The sequence below is a fragment of the Dromiciops gliroides genome, chromosome 1 (assembly GCF_019393635.1).
Source record: "Dromiciops gliroides isolate mDroGli1 chromosome 1, mDroGli1.pri, whole genome shotgun sequence".
Classification (NCBI taxonomy): Eukaryota; Metazoa; Chordata; class Mammalia; order Microbiotheria; family Microbiotheriidae; genus Dromiciops; species Dromiciops gliroides.
Window position 1 is genome coordinate 283,654,252 of NC_057861.1, and position 17,170 is coordinate 283,671,421.

The following is a 17,170-nucleotide window of genomic DNA, read 5'->3' on the forward strand; positions in this document are numbered from 1 at the left end:
CTCCTTTGAAAAAATCCAAACCAGAACTTCATCCATACTGGTCTTTATAGAAATTGGTAAATCTATAGAAAATAAAAGGGCATTTGTACTTACAAAAAATGTGTCCCAGTGCTCATGGCAGTGTATCTTTAAGTTGTCAAGTAATGCAAAAGCACAGTCTAATGAAATGTGATATTTTCTGACCTGAAAGGAGAATACAGTAATGCAAAGGCATTAGCTTCTAGTGTCTTACAAATATTCACCATAATTCTTTTTTTTCCCTTTAGGGCATTATTGTCCCAGAGTGTGAGCATTTGCATTTTTATTACCAAAGTGATATTTTTATACATGAAATTTCCTAAAAGAAAAGCTAGATAGCACATTGTACCCTTTTTCTTCTTCATCATTGACCTCACTGAAATTTACCATTCATAGAATTTTGTCTTATCTTTATTATAAATAAAGAAGGGATCTAAATTGTTGGTTTCTCCATCAACTACAATTATCAGCTGTTGCTATAGTGGATGAAATGAGTCATAGAAATAAAGATCTTTCTTTTATATCCCAGCTGTAACATTAACCTTCATTTTAATTTACAACTACATTACTTTTTTAAGAAAAAAACTATTTTTCATAAGTATCTCAAATTCTTTGAAGTTTATTGCTTTTTCAAATATTCCTACAGCACGATGTTTTAAAGAACTTGGTTGTCCAGTTCAAAATGTGAGTCAACTTAAGTTTATGGTCTTGTTAGTTCCAGAAGGCAAACCTATCACTGTTTAGTAGAGGACTAAATGGGTTTTAATGGTAGCTTATGAGTTTTTTCTGTTTCTAAGCAGAATCATGAACTGTTTACATGTGTCTGTGACCATGCAGGTGCATTGTGAGAAAATACACCACGACTGAAGTCACACATGAGCACTTTGCTTCAAGTACTTCAGTTGCATAGCAAGAAATTAACAATGCTGCACTTGTTTCCTTTCTAATATCTCTCATATTTCTTACTCTCATTCTGTAGGAATGCATTCTAATCCAAGGACACATTCTCATACATTCATTAATCCTGCTGCTCCAAAAAGTTTCACATGAAAACTGGGATTCAGATGGTTTTACTTGTTCCAACTGGGCTTTTGTTAAAACAGGGTCATCCTTGAACTTGTCATCTGCTAGGGGATTGAATTCCCGATTTCACTCAATTACACAATCTGAAGAATGTGGCTGCTTGCCATTCCGTTCTCAACTTTGAACAAATGTTATGGAATCAAGCTATTTCAGTTGGGGAACCCCTCCATTATCAGTGACCTTTAGGAGGAAAATAAGTCTGGTAAGGAGTGACCTGAGCAATACATGAACATGTTGTTTATTGCAGTTGCCATTTGAAAATAAAATGGATTACCTCAGTTATTTTCCCAGAAGAAGACAGACCTAAAGTATTTGAAGTGGGTTTTCTTTCTTTTTTTTTTCCTCTTCAGTTTTACAGTCTTATTGCTTAGACATAGTCTATGGCACGAAGAGGATCAGTTTCTTAACATTGTAATCGAGGAGATAATTCAAAATACAGGGGAAAAAGATATCACCACTTGCCCCTCCAAAATAGAAAAAAAAGACCATTTCTGAATTATTTATTTGGTTCTATAATATTGAGTTAAATTAATTTTATCTGCTTGTAGAGTCTTGTGTTTAGCATTAAAATTGTCAGTAGATTATCTTGTCAGAAGCAAAGAAGGAAAAAAAGCATCAGGAAGTTTATATACCCAGTTACTTTTCTATTTGTACATTATTCATGGAATAAAATATAGGTAATCATATCTTGCCTATGTAGCATATGTTATATTTTTCAAAGGACTTTGTGTGAGGAGACTGCCTTCTTCTAGTATACTATTTTAAAAAGAGGTAAGGAGAAGGTTTAAAGGAGAGGAATTCTCTAAGGTATAAGCTTACCTGGGATCAGTACCTATTAATAGCAATCACCCTGAGCAGCCAAAACAAATTCCCTGTTTCTTTTCCTCAGTCTGCAAAGGTCACTCCTCTTTCTTGAACATTTAAATAATATAATATTTGTAAAATACCTGGTACCTAATAGGTATTTAATACATGTTCCCTCCCTCCTCTCCTTCAAACATTACATGTCTGTGATATTCTACCTCTCTCCTCCTTGCCTTTGCACAGACTGTCCCTTATGCTTGGAATACGCCACCTCCCCATTTCTGCTTCCCAGAATCGTTAGCTTCTTTCAAAGTCTAGCTAACATCAATGCTAGCTAGACAGTGAGTGATAGAGAGAGGCAGGTGTGTGCTGGAGGAACTCCTACTAGCTCAAGAAAGTCAATTGTTAAATTTCTAATCTGAACATTTACACCTTGGAAATTGGCGAATGCTACAAATAAGGGCTTGATTTATTGTGTTCTCTTTTGGGATTGTCTAGACTTTAAAAAGTGATGGAGAAATGTTAATGATGCAGATTAATCTCAACATTGAGTCCTATTTAACTTTTGGGGGAGTGTATAGGTAGAACTAATTGTTAAAGATGTGTCAGTATACCCTTGGGTTGAGGACATAGGGCTTGCTGACCTTTACCAAGTCCTGTCTTTACCAAACACAATTCACTCAGTTAATTACTATGGGGTTGCCCATCTCCACAGTTCCCTCCCTCTCCCCCTCCATCAGAGTGCTGAGAAACAATTCTATTTGGTTCTTTTATATATGGGGAAAGTAAAGATAAGAATATAGATCAAGTTATGGAATAGGCTGTTTTATTCCCACACAGAAAGGGAATGCTAAGTAATTAAAAAAAACACGCATAAGGATTACAATCAAATAAGAAACTCCTACAGGCAAGTCTTATTGAGACTTCTGGCAGGGCCGTTTTATATCTTCCTTCCACTGAGTATAGTACATAAAGTATCAGGGAATGTAGTCACAGGTTTGATCTTTTTCAGGAAAGGTAGCATTGATTTAAATACCATTCCCAGATCCGGAGGTGGAAATTTTGTAGGATAGGGGAGGAATGCTGGATAGGAGGTGGAATAACTGGGAAAATGGAAGATCATAGTGACATAGGGTTAAAAATGACTAGAACATGGGGGCAGCTAGGTGGTACAGTGGATATAGCACCAGCTCTGGATTCAGGAGGACCTGAGTTCAAATCTGGCCTGAGACCTTTGACACATACTAGCTGTGTGACCCTGGGCAAGTCATTTAAACATCATTGTCCTGCAAAAAAATAAATTAATAAAATAATTTTTTTAAATGGCTAGAACAGTGTGGTGGGGTTGGCTCTGAGTTAGCTATGAAGTCCATCAGTGAAGCAATAAGCATTTATTAAGTACCCATTCACTATATACAAAGCACTGTGCTTAATTTTGGGGATGGGAAGAAAAGCACCAGACTTTCCTCAACTAAAAGTCCAGGGCCCCAGGATCTGAAGTCAGGATCTAGAGTGCAGGTTCATGGGTAGAAGGCTGAGGAAAGTGCTGGTTAATGAGAATGTATCCCAGCTGTGTAAGTATAACAATTTCTCTTCCTACTCTGTTCCGCATGCCTTTTCATACTTCTTTTATTCAAGCATGCCTTGTGTCTGCCTCCACATTTTCCCTACATATGGGGTATTAGTGTTTGGTGATTTTATATGTGTGTTCTATTTCCATGTTAAATGCCTACCCTTTTTCTTTTTTGGGGGGGGCGGCAATGAGGGTTAAATGACTTGTCCGGGGTCATACAGCTAGTAAGTGTCAAGTGTCTGAAGCCAGATCTGAACTCAGGTCTTTCTGAATCCAGGGTCGGTGCTTTATCTACTGCACTGCCTAGCTGTCCAAATGCCTGCACTTTAGACGTGGGGAGCATGTCAGTCATCTGAGTGTCACAGATCATTTTTCCCTTGACTTGGTATTACAGATATCTGTATACATTTTTATTTTTATATTCCCTTCTGTATTGTGATAATTAAAATCTAAGGTGGGTGTCCTAACCTGCCCTCCAGTGTGGGAGGAAACTAGTTAAGATTTACTTATAAATTCAGCAACAGTAGGCTTTAAAACATTTATTAAAGTATATTAGAAGTTAGTAAAGAGAGAAGGACAGCACATGTCTCTGAAAGAATGGGAAAAAACCCTAGCTCAGACCTATGTTCAAGAAAGAGAGAGCTCCTTCACCTAGCCGCTCATGCTTCCCAAGAGAAAGAGTCTCACTCAGTTCAACCAGAAGCTCTCTGTGGAACAGGAAGTGGGGTGATCCCCACAAACAGCTCCAAGCTAATTGGCCGGTAGCATTCAATTCCATTGATTGACATGACTTAAAGGTGGTCCATGAACTGCTAGTCAACTTCCAGGATGCCAATTTGACCTTAGAAAGGTCAATTTTTTTCTTAGCAGGGGGCGTGGGCCCCTGGTTCTCACACTCCTCCCTGTGCTTCATGAAGAAACATCATTTCCTTCCAAGAAGCAATAACATTACAGATACTCATGACTAACAAAATAAAAGGAATGAAAAGAGAGAAAATAAATTGAGTGTCACATTGACAGAAGCTAAAGAAGGCACTCCCCTTTAGCAGGTAGACATTACAAACAAAGAAAAACTTCAAGGGGAATAACATTCTAATGATAGAAGACACACAAAAAGGAGCTGAAAAGCAGGGAGTGAAGGGATGAGTGAAGTTACTGATGTAGCACTTTGGTATTGAATGCCAGAAAGTCAGAAACACAGGTGGAGGAATAATGTTTGGCCACCCTGGATCTTCTTCCAAAATGGAAGTACTCTGTGAAGAGTTCACCAATGGAAGCAGATGACTAGCATGTCAAAGGAATGTTTTACTGTGAGAAAGCAAGGGGAGGAAAATGGAAGTTCCATGATGAGGAGGCTCCAGGTGCTGAAGGAGATTCCAGCTGTTACCTGACCTTTGAAGGAGACAGGCATTGCTGTTTGACCATTGCACCAGATATAAAACAAGGGTTGGTGTTGATTGTATATGGCAAGTCCTACACAGTCCACCATCACCCCTCTATGTGTGGACTTTTAGCTACTAACCCTAATGCTCCCTAGAAGACTGAATTTTTCTTTGCAATTCTTAAATTTTGTGCCTTGGGCATTTCAGGTATCCAGGTGCCTCTGCCTAGTAATGAACTTGATGTGTTTGCCCAACTCGACAGAAAGTGAAATTATTCTCAATGATTCCATTACTTCGGTCAATGTAGACAAACTAACTAAAATTCCAGGCTTTAGATGATTATTGTGGCCTGGACCCTGAATTTCAGTAGTCAACTTTAATCACAGTAACTAGATTGTTGTATATACTTTGTATATATGTGAAATCAAGAAACTGGTTGCACTTTCATTTGAAATTTAGCCCGCACAATTTTAAGTAGTCCATTTTGGAAGACTTGTAGGAGAATGAAATCTGTGTGGAGAGGGCCTGTGAGGTAATTGCAAGAAATACTAGACTTGGAATCAGGAGGAACTAAATTCAACTCCCATTTCAGATACTTATTAGTTGTCTGACCCTGTACAAGTCACTTATTATTTCTGGCTCAGTTTTCTCACCTAGCAAGTGAAATGCTTGGAGTTCTTGATTTCTAAATTCACTTCCAATTATCTGTAATCTTATGTTTCTGAACTTCAGCCATGATCTCTGTACCCAGTTTGGATGGGATTTCATAGATGAGATTTCTGTTTGTGCTGCTTAGACACAGCCTCAGACAACAGGACAATGTCATGCTGCTCCCACTCTCCTCAGCCAGGAGATTTTTCATCTCACCTCTAACTCTGTGAGCCAAGGTCTCCTTACTGAATATGGTATTCACTAATGGTAAGTTATATTTCAATAAAGGGATCTGATCTGTTACCTGGATTGGTGCATCTATCCTGGTTTATCCTTTACAAATCTGCATCATTCTCAGTGTTCCTAGCTGTCTGTTCCACCAAAGTCAAATGATATTAGAAAGTATAAGGGATTCTGTTAAGATAATCTTCCCTTTCCCTGTTGGCCAGGCAGGCAGCACTTTCATTTAAGGCCAGCTCTTTGACCAGATGTCAGCTGGAGTGCAATGTTCACACAAAGCCATCTGTGCAGAAGGGAAATGGGAAAGGTGGGTCAGCAAACTGAATACTGAATTAAAGAAATGCTCAAGCTGCCTCAGGGTGCAGGCCCAGTGGGAATTCTAATGGGGCTATTTGGGGAAAGTATCCACTTTGGGATTTAATTATAAATATATAGTTTAAGAGTATATCAGTCTTCCTGGTCGCTGGCCTTTTCCCAAATAAAAATGATACTTTACACTGTTGATTTATGTCATGTATCTTCAGTAACAGCAATCCTTTGTGTTTACATATTAGCTTTCATTATGTGGGGTCTCAGGAAGGCCAGGAAGGATTCTGACAGACTTTGGGGGAGACATTTTTTGAGAGTAGTGGCACAGCCCCACAGTGAATGGCTGAGTTGACTATATGACTGAGGGTTCCAATGAAAAAACATGGGAAGCAGAATGTCTATATACTGTATAGTAGACTCCTTTACTTTTTGAATTCTCAAATGACCTTGTGACCAACAACAAAACTGCAATTATATTCTCTTTAAGTTTGGCTCTTTTAATTAAATTTTATTCTTTTCAAATGATAAAAATTTATTTTAATTCCTTCCCACCCTATCCACCATTGGGAAAAAATGAAACAAATATGCATGGTCAAGCCAAACCTATTTTTGCATTGGTTGTATAAAAAAACAAAAACAAAAACAAAAACAAAACAACCCCCAATACTGAAAAAACCAAAATCCTAATGATTTTCAGCCTGAGTCCGTCTTCTTCTCTGTTAGAAACAGTTTAGCATGTTTCATCAATGGTCCACTGAAATAATGGATGATCATTGTGTCAATTAGAGCTCTTAAAATTTTAAAAATTGTTATTTTTACAGTATTTTTTCACTCATACAAGTTTCCCCATGTTTCTTTGAAACTGTCCTCTTCATCATTTTTTATGTGTAAAAAATATTATGTACATTATATTCATATTGTTCAGCTCTTCTCCATTTGATAGACACCCTATTCATTTCCAGCTGTTTGCTACTACAAATAGGTAGCATAATGAATAGAGCAGGACTTGGATTTGGGAAGACCTGAGTTCAAATCCAGCCACAGGCATTAGCTAGCTGTATGACCCTAGTCAAAGCACTTAACCTTTCTGTGTCCTAGTTTCCTCATCTGTAAAATAGCGTTAATAATGGGAACTATCTCACAAAGTTAAATATATAATACTCTTTGCCAAGCATAAAGTAATATATGTTACACACACACACACACACACACACACACACATATGTATATGCACTACTTATTGTCATTGTATATATGAACCCCTTTCCTCTTTCCTTGGTATCTTTGGAGATAGGCCTAGTACTGGTGTTGCTAAGTCAAAGGGTGGGTACAATTTAATGCTTTTTTATATATTTCAAAATTTCATTCCAGAACATTGGGTCCAATTTACCAATTTGCTATTGGCACTATGAACACTGTATTAATATACCTTTTTTCCTGTAGGCCCTTTAACATTAGTCATTTCCCCCCTTTTTCAACCTTGTGAAATAGATGAGAGGTAGAACCTCAGAGGTGCTTCAATTTGCATTTCTGTAATTATCAGTACGTTTAAGTAATTTTTTTTCATATGGCTACTGATAGCTTAGATTTCATCCCACCTGTTCGTATTCTTTGACCAAATCATTTGGGAATGGTTCTTATTCTTATGAATTTGAGTGAATTCATTGGAAAGAGACCCTTATTAGCAAAACTTGCTACAAAGATTTTTTTCCCCAGTTACCTGTTTTTAAGGTGCCTTGTTTTTTGTACAAAAATATTTCTGATTTTATGTAATAAAAATTACCAATTTTATCTTCTGTGGTGTTCTATCCAATCTGAAAAGTAGTTTCTTACTGGCTTCTCTAATTTTTTTTAATGATTCACCTTTATGTCTGTCATGTATTCAATTAGTGCTCTGTGAGTGCCTTTAAATTATTATTTGTGACTGAAAAAAAGAGGCAACATAACATAGGAGATAGAGAGCTAGACCTGCAGTCAGGATGACCTGGGTTCAAATCTTGCCTTAATAACTATATGACTCCAGGTGAGTAATTAACCTTCATCAGCCTCAATTTCCTTATTAGTAACATTAGAATAATAACAGCACCTACCTCGTAAAATTGTTGTGAGGCTCAAATGGGATAAATATGCAAAATGCTATGTAGACCCTAGAGTGTTATGTGAATATATTTTTCTTCTTCTCTTCTCTCCTCCTCTTCCTCCTCCTTTTCCTCCTCCTTTAGCATTTCCTTCGATTATTTAAAAAGCACTTTATTCTGCGAAGAGGTTCATAGGATTCACCAGACTCCCAAAGGGGTCTATGAACCAGAAAATATTCCACACAGTAAGGAGGCTGGAGAACTAAGAGGCACTCCCTGCCAAAAAAACGGATGTCTTTGCAAACCAGAGATAAATTCTCAAGGGTGACATAAATTGGAGTACAAGCAAAAGATTGCAGAGGAAAATGACTGACAATGACTAATAGAATCACCTCAAAATAATAATAACTGACACTTTAATCATTGTTTAAAGTTTGTACTGTACTCTGTGTATGCATGTATATTTATTTAATTTGATCTTCAAAATAACCCAGTGAAGTAGGTGCTATTATTATCTCTATTTTACATATAAGGACATTGGAGCTTAACTAAGTGAAATTAAAATATTTTTGGAAATTAAAAATTCAGGAAATTTAGGAAAATATTTTAGGAAAAAACTGGCCTATAGAGAGCTTGGCCTGATACCCAGCTAACCATTTCGTCCCAAGAGTATTTGTAGAAGATGTTTGAATGAGGCAAAGAAACATATGAAAAAGAACAGATTCACCAGTGTTTTTATAGTCATCTGTTCTTATCAGTGACCATAATGATTCACAGACTACTTGCAGAAATGGAAATAGCATGTAAAAAGATGACGTGAGGAAGAGTAGCTTGAATGACAAAATGTACCCAGAAATCAAGAGCAATTATCTGGTACCAGGTGCTGTTGTTGTTGTCTGTCATTAATTTTTGAAGAGGACCAATTTCATCATGATTTGGGGGTAAAATCGTGGATGATGGGTGATGTCTTGACTTTCACATGAATTGTATTTAAGTGAGGCAATTACACAAAGCCATCAGCCTCATTCTCTCTTCCAGAGTCATCAAAGTCCAGTAGCAGGACAATGTCAAGATCAAACGGTGATGGTTTGGGATACAGTGGATGACTTTGGCATCTTTGATGTCTGACCAAGCTCTAAGAACTCCACAATGCCTGCTTCAGTTGCCTTCATTGCCATTGGAACAAATTATTCTCATCTGCCCACTCTGCTGGGGGAAGTCTTCATATGCTTGTATGTGTATGGAGTGGTCAGGGAGGACTAGCATCTCAGGTGTGAAGTGTCTACCTTCACCCAACTCTTACCTGAGGAAAGCATTAAAGTACTATCTCATTGTGAGTTATTTTTATGACCTTGTGATGTTGGGCATCAAATAAGGAGACTTTAGATAATCTAAGGCAGTGTTGGCAAACTCAAATAGAAATGGGGACCTATAATCTATACATAAGGGGAAGCTAAGTGGTACAGTGGATAGAGTTCCAGGGCTAGAATCTGAAAGACCTCAGTTCAAATCAGACACTTACTAGTTGTATGACCCTGGGCAAGTCATTTAACCCTGTTTGCCTCAAGTTTCCTCATCTGTAAAATGAGTTGAAGAAAAGGGTAAACAATTCTCGTATCTTTACTAAGAAAACCCCAAATGGGATCATGAAGAATCAGACATAACTGAAACAACAACAAATCTATACATAAGAATCCCTGTGGGGACAGGTAGGTGGCACAGTGGATAGAGCACCAGCCCTGGAGTCAGGAGGAGCTGTGTTCAAATCCAGTCTCAGACACTTGACACTTACTAGCTGTGTGACCTTGGGCAAGTCACTTAACCCCAATTGCCTCATTTAAAAAAAAAAGAATCCCTGTGGATCACATATTGACTTAGTTTTAAAAGTAGTTCTATCCCTCTTTTATTGTATTTTTATTTATATTATTAAATATCTCCCAATTATATTTGAATCTGGTTCATATTGCATGCTAGTGTTGCAGGCCAGAGCCTCACATTTGATATCTCTGATCTAAGGCATGGGCTCTTAAACAGGGGTCTGTTAACTTGTTTTTAACATATATTTTGATAATCCTATTTCTATATGATTATTTTCCACTGTAATCTTATGCCTTTTTATTACATTTTAAAACATCATTTTGAGAAAGGGTCCATAGACATTGCCAGATTGCCAAAAGGATCCATGACATAAAATAGTTGAAGAATCCATCATCTAAACTGCTTTTCAGTGTCATGAAGGATATGTTTAGGCAAATTCCAATAGTTGATGAATATTTGTAGATGTCAATTTTTTGACAAGGTTCAGTTTTGCTGACCTGATTGCACAATTAGCTGTGGAACACAATAATAAATTCCTCAATGAAATGTATAGTCACTTTTCATGATTTTCTATGGAAAACCAAAATGGATAAAAATGCATGTTGCCCAGATTACTACATGCTGTTATAGTGGTAGTCCATTAAATTAGTCCATCAGCATATGTATGTATATAGGTATGCATGAATGCATGCATGTGTGTATGCATGTAAATGTGTGTTTATGCATGTATATATCTTATATAAACACTATATAATGAAGATTGAGTTAGACCCAGGGAGAACTAGAAGGCCATCAAGCTGTGTCTTGAATGGAAATATCTCTGGTGATTCCAAGTCACTCATTTACTGTAAATAACTATATTTTTCAACCGTAATACTCTTTTAATGATTCTATATAATTGTAAATCATGGTTATATAGCTGAATGAAAGTATAATGGAAAGACACATGTTAGGTATAAATAAGCAACAATGATTCGTGCATGAGAAGCAAAAAGAGTTCCAAGGACTTGTTACTATACCTGCATGACATCAAGTTGAAAGGGATGAAAAAAAGCAGGCAATTAACTAAATGGTTAACAAAAGTTAAATTTTTTAAATTAAAAAGTAAATTAATTGAATTAATTTCTTCACTTTGTAAAAACAATTGTCTTTTGTTTTTCACAAATTGTCACTGTTTAAGTAGGTTGAATTGTCACTGTTTAAGAATGTAAATTTTCTGTGTGTTTGCCTTGTGTATATACTTACATGCTTTGTTCAGGAGAAGCAGCATAGTGTGATGTATAACGACTTGACCTGAGAGTCAGCAGACCTTGGAGTGGCCGATCATTTCTTCTCTATACTATAGTACCCTCATCTACATATATACAAAATAAGGGGGGAAGGGGAATGGACAAGATGGCTACACCAACACTTGAAAAGTTTCCATTGCTACTCATTGCTTAGAGGATAAAACTGCTTAGTCTAGCATTTACTGCTTTCCATGACCTAACTCCCATTGATCTTTTCTGTCTGTTAATAATCCTTCCCTTCACACAATCTAGGTTGCAATCAAACTATTCTATTTGCCATTCCCTGAACTTAACATTCCATCTCCCTGTACTGAGTATACTTAGGAGCTCATTGTCTTCTTTCAAGATTCTAGACCTGACATTTCTTCTGTGAACCTCTCACTGATTTCCCCAAATTTTAAAGACATTTTCCTTCCTTCCTAATAATTTTCTGAGTGCTCCTTGAGAGCAGAAACTGTCTTTTTATTCTTTTTGTATCCCTAGTGCTTAGCACAGTGCCCGGCACATAGTAGGTGCTTTATAAATGTTTATTGATCCCTTGCCCCCAACATTCTCTATCTTGTCTTTTTAAAAAAATTTTTTTTTATTGTAGTGGAATGGTCTTGTGCTATCTATCTTGTCTTAACATATGTATCTTGGCTTTATTTTCTCAGTAGAATGTAAGCTTCTTGAGGGCAGGCACTACTTTGTTTTTGCCTTTGTGTCCCTCAAATCCATCACATAATAGGTTCAATAAAATTTTGTTTATCGATTGTTTAACAAATGTTGAATTGAATGAAGTTGCACAAAGTAGACATGGCCTAAATGCTTTCTGTGTTGTTAATTTGTATGGTAAATAATTTCTAAGTTAATCTCATGTTCTAACATTCTGTGGTTTGTGAAATTTTGGTTGGGGGAATATAGTAACTTTAGTCTCTTTGCTGATGTGTCATTTAAAAACAAGAAACTTCCTGATGAAATTATAGGTTATAATGGGTTATAATAGGTATTAAAAATCTTAGGTGTTAAAGTTTTTGCCCTTTCAGACTCCAAGAAACTGGAATCACAGTTTGTAAAGGACATGACACTTTGAGTGGCTCACACTTAGAATGAGCTATTTTCCTCTCATAACAAAGTAAAAAAAAAAACCCACAAAAACAAATAATACTTCTTTGCTCCTTTAGAAGGTTAGAAAAAACTCTGGGCAGTTAGGTGGCACAGTGGATAGAGCACTGGTTCTGCAGTCAGGAGGATGTGAGTTCAAATATGACCTCAGACCCTTGACACTTACTAGCTGTGTGACCCTGAGAAACTCACTTAACCCTGATTATCTCAAACATCTGGGGTCATATCCAGTCATCCTGATGTATATCTTACCACTGGACCCAGATAGCTCTGGAGGAGAGAGTGAGGGTGGTGACTTTGCACAGCCCTACCTCATTTAAATTCAATTCACAGCAAGTCATAACATCACCTCCCAATGTCATGGTCCTCTGAGAACAAATGACAAACAACAAGAAGAAGCGCCTCAAGTATCTTAATGCAACTATAAAGAAGCTGGATTTTGACTAAAGAGACAAATAAAAGCTCTGGGAAAGCCATCATGTATGGTCTTCAAAAGGAGATTCAACAATTTTTCTCCACTTTTTCCTTTAGGGGCAATAATTCTCTTTTCTTGGAATCAAATTAAGAGGAACAGGTTAATGTTGCCCAGAGGAGTTAATCTAATTGTGTCCTTTGACTATGAACTATAATTTTATGAGCAGGGACTCACACAGCATCTTGAACTTGGTATAGTTGTCTACTAGGTGACTAAACCTACCACTGAAGATCATCAAGGGGGTAACCCTACAAGGAGTGGCACACCATCCTCCACCCAGCTGCCAAAGTGAATTTTCTAAAGGTCGTCTGAATATATCACTCTCCTTTTCAACACATACCTATGGCTTTCTATTATATCCAGAATTAGATATAAAATGCTCTTTGATATTTAAAGTCCTTCAAAAATTGGCCCTTTCTTACTTTTCCATTTTTTTGGGGGGGAGGGCAATGGGGGTTAAGTGACTTGCCCAGGGTCACACAGCTAGTAAGTGTCAAGTGTCTGAGGCCGGATTTGAACTCAGGTACTCCTGAATCCAGTGCCAGTGCTTTATCCACTGCGCCACCTAGCTGCCCCTTACGTTTCCATTTTTAAAAAATACTTTACTTCCCTCCACATAATTTAAAATCCAGCCAACAGCACTCCAATTCATGGTTCTATGTTGGGTTTTTTTGGTAGGGCAATGAGGGTTAAGTTACTTGCCCAAGGTCACACAGCTAGTGTCAAGTGTCTGAGGCCTAATTTGAACTAAGGTCCTCCTGAATCCAGAGCCAGTGCTTTATCCACTGCACAACCTAGCTGCCCTTCCATGTTTTTTTTAATGGCTATCCCCCATACCTAAAATGCTTTCCCTCCTCATCTCCACCTCCTGGCTTCTCCATTCCTGTCGAAACTCAGCTCAAATCCCATCTTCTGCAAGAGGACTTTTCTAGTCTCTGTCTCTCTGTATCTGTCTCTTTCCCTTTGTGTCTCTTCCTTCCTTCTCAGAAGTATGAGAGCAAAAAAAAACTGGGGGTAGCATTAATGAGCCATACCACATGGACAACTGTCTATTCTGCCTAAGTGGAAGCCTCATCCAACTCCCAGCATACACCTGATTAGGTATCTAGACTTACAGTGCAAAGATGCTTTTAAAATGTGCATCCATTGGGGCAGCTAGGTGGCGCAGTGGATAGAGCACCGGCCCTGGAGTCAGGAGTACCTGAGTTCAAATCCGGTCTCAGACACTTAACACTTACTAGCTGTGTGACCTTGGGCAAGTCACTTAACCCCAATTGCCTCACTAAAAAAAAAAAATGTGCATCCATTGAACATCTAGCATATCCGTAGATTTTCTCTCCAGAAGTTGCATCCCTCAGCTATGATTCATGGCTTGGCATTGTGCAATATGCCTGGCTAAATCCAAAGTGGGTAGGTTGACTATTCAGGTCCATGACCTACTGCTCCCCTTCCTGCTCCTTTCCTTTTGGAAAGATCTATTGCTGCTATATAATGACTATACAAAGGTCTGCCTTAGTTACATATGTGAATGAGAGTTGGGATGTCCAAAAAAGAGCAGAAGATTAGATTTATATTGCCTGTAATGTGCAAGTGGTTGCATACTTGGTCATTTTCCAGTGATACTGTGTCAGCATTTTATATACAAAGTGAAAGAACCAGAAAGGACCCAGTTCTCTTGGTTATTGCTTTGACAGAGAGCACAGCTGACACAGTAAACATATCAATGGCTATCTGAAAACACTTTGCATTTCAGCTCCCTTTTAGGATCTCCCATGCAATAATGGTGTGACCCATCTTATCCTTCAGTCCAAGAATTTGACTAGACACTCATTTTCAGATAAACCGAATTTGTTTTTTGGTGACTTTATTTTTTAATATGGTTTATAGAACAAATATTTCTGTGGCTGTTTTACCCACTTTGTCAAGTGAAGAAAATCCCCAAGTGAGCTCTAGCAAGTCAAATGCTTTCCTAAACAGCATTTGGAAGGGAAGGCTCTTAAGTGTACTCAAGGGATCCCTGGAACAGCTGGGGGCTATGTGTGAGTACTGGAGAGTGGACAAACATAACAGATAGGCACATTGATTAGCTAATGACTTGCAGAAAGGAATCCCGTTTAATAACTTTTTCTTCTGATGGAAATGAGGGATAACTACAACTTTTCTCTTGCATTGCATCACATTAGCTTTGATGTGGTCAGTTCAAGGATATTATTTTACTCTTGTGGAGATGTCACATTGTAATTGCTATTTTGTCTTTTCATGGGTATAAAATGCATTTTAAAGAAAAAAAATCAGGATTATAGAGATAGATGGGACATTGATCTAATACAAACATGCTCAGGATGCTGAGTCTAGATGAATTAATTAACTTGCCCAGAGGCCCACATAAAGTGGTGGCAGAGTTGGTACATGAACCCAAATCTCCTGGCCTCCCACTCCATTGTTCTTCTTGGGCAAAAGTCTTATTTTTATTGTTTTTGTCTCTCCCTCTTCCCAGAATACTCTCACTCCTCACTTTCACCACTTAGACTCCCTAGTTTCCCTGAACATTCAAGGCTGGGGTCTCCTCCTACTGAAGGCCCCTCCTGCCTGATCTCTCTAGCGTTTTGCATTCTTTTTTCTCTTCATTTACCTTGACTTCATTTTGCATATATTCATATAAATATAGCTGTTTCCCCAATGGAATATAAGGTCCATGAGAACAGGCATTATTTCATTTTGGCCTTTGTATCCCTTGTGCCTTGCCATATATGTTTGGGGGGGATAGGGTATCATATAGGATCATAGAATTAGACCTGAAAGGGACTTTATAGGTCATCTAGTGTAACACGATCTTAAGTGGAAGATCCAGGATTTGAATCCAGGTCATCTGACTCTAAATTCAGTGCTCTGTCCAGTGACCCATCATACTGTGTCTCTCCATAATGCGGAGAGCAGGTAAGGAGACAGCCAGAGACTTAAGGAAGGAAGTGTCCAAAATAATAAACATCATGACGTGTTTACTGGAGATATGGGGGAAAGGGGGAAAGTCCTGTGTTTGGCAGGGTTGGGGCAAAGAAAAATTTGGTCTACTTTTCTGTTTTACCCAAGGATGGCCTTGAATTTTGGAATGTTTTAATATTTGGTTACTATTTCTTAGAAATTTCTGTTTCATGATACTAATTCATAAGCATCGATTGCATTCCTAATGTCTCCCCATTTGATTTGGAACCAAGAAGCAAAAAAAAAAAAAACCACCACAAAAAACCCCCAAACCTTCAGGAATGATATCTATGTGGAATTTATGACCCAGCTGCAACCAAAAAACACAAAAAACTTTCCAAGGTAAGTTTGGTCCTAGGAGCTTTTTCAATTCCATTGACAGATGAGAGTATTTTTGTAAATTTAGGCAATCTCAGACATCCAAGTAGGAATAGGAATATTCAATGAGCCTGATATTTTTCTTTTTGTAGAAGAAAAAAAGGTATAGTAATATTTATACACTTCACAAGTATGTCTTTCCAATCTGTGAAAGATTCCTCTCCCCTCCTCTTCAACCTGTTATTGGCTTCATGATAAAAATTACTTTATTTTATATTATTTTAGAGAGGTTTAGAAAGCTGGTTCTCCCTTGTGTAGAGTGCTATGAAAATATAATGTGTTTGTTTGAGGGGGGAAAAGAGTTTTAAAAGGCATCACAATCAGGCCACATTACTATTTGTATACAGCTATGTAAGTGATTAGATGCTTTACTATTAATATTTCAAACACAATCTTTTTTCCTTAGTCCTGACAAATGCATTCATAAAATTTCTGTGTTCCTTATTTAATGGTAAATGGAATCTGCAAGGTGTTTGTCAGGAATTTTATTAGCTGTTTCCTGAGAATCTTGAGGGTTAAATTGGCAAAGACTTGTTTAAATGCATATGTCTAGTTAGTGGTAAATCTACTCTGGAGAGTATCACAGTATTGCTTTAAAAATCATTTCAACTCAAAAAATTTGTACTGAGTTCCTGCTATATTCATTATATTCATCAGAAAATTAATCATCTGGCAGATTGTATCAGGTTTGGTACTCAGTTCATCAAGACCCTCAGTAGCCCCACATTGGAATATGATGATGATGGTAGAGTCAAATCCAAGGAATACAGCTGGTGGGAAATGGTTGAGCTGTGAATACTCAGAGCCCTCTTTACATGGAGTCTCCTGGGAAGATTCTTTTGCTCTGCTCTCCACCCCTATAATCACAGAGTCAAAATACTCTTTTGAGCATTAGATTACAAGCTCCTTGAGGGCAGGGATGGTTTTTGCTTTGTGTGTGTGTGTGTGTGTGTGTGTGTGTGTGTGATGTGTGCACGTGTGTGGAT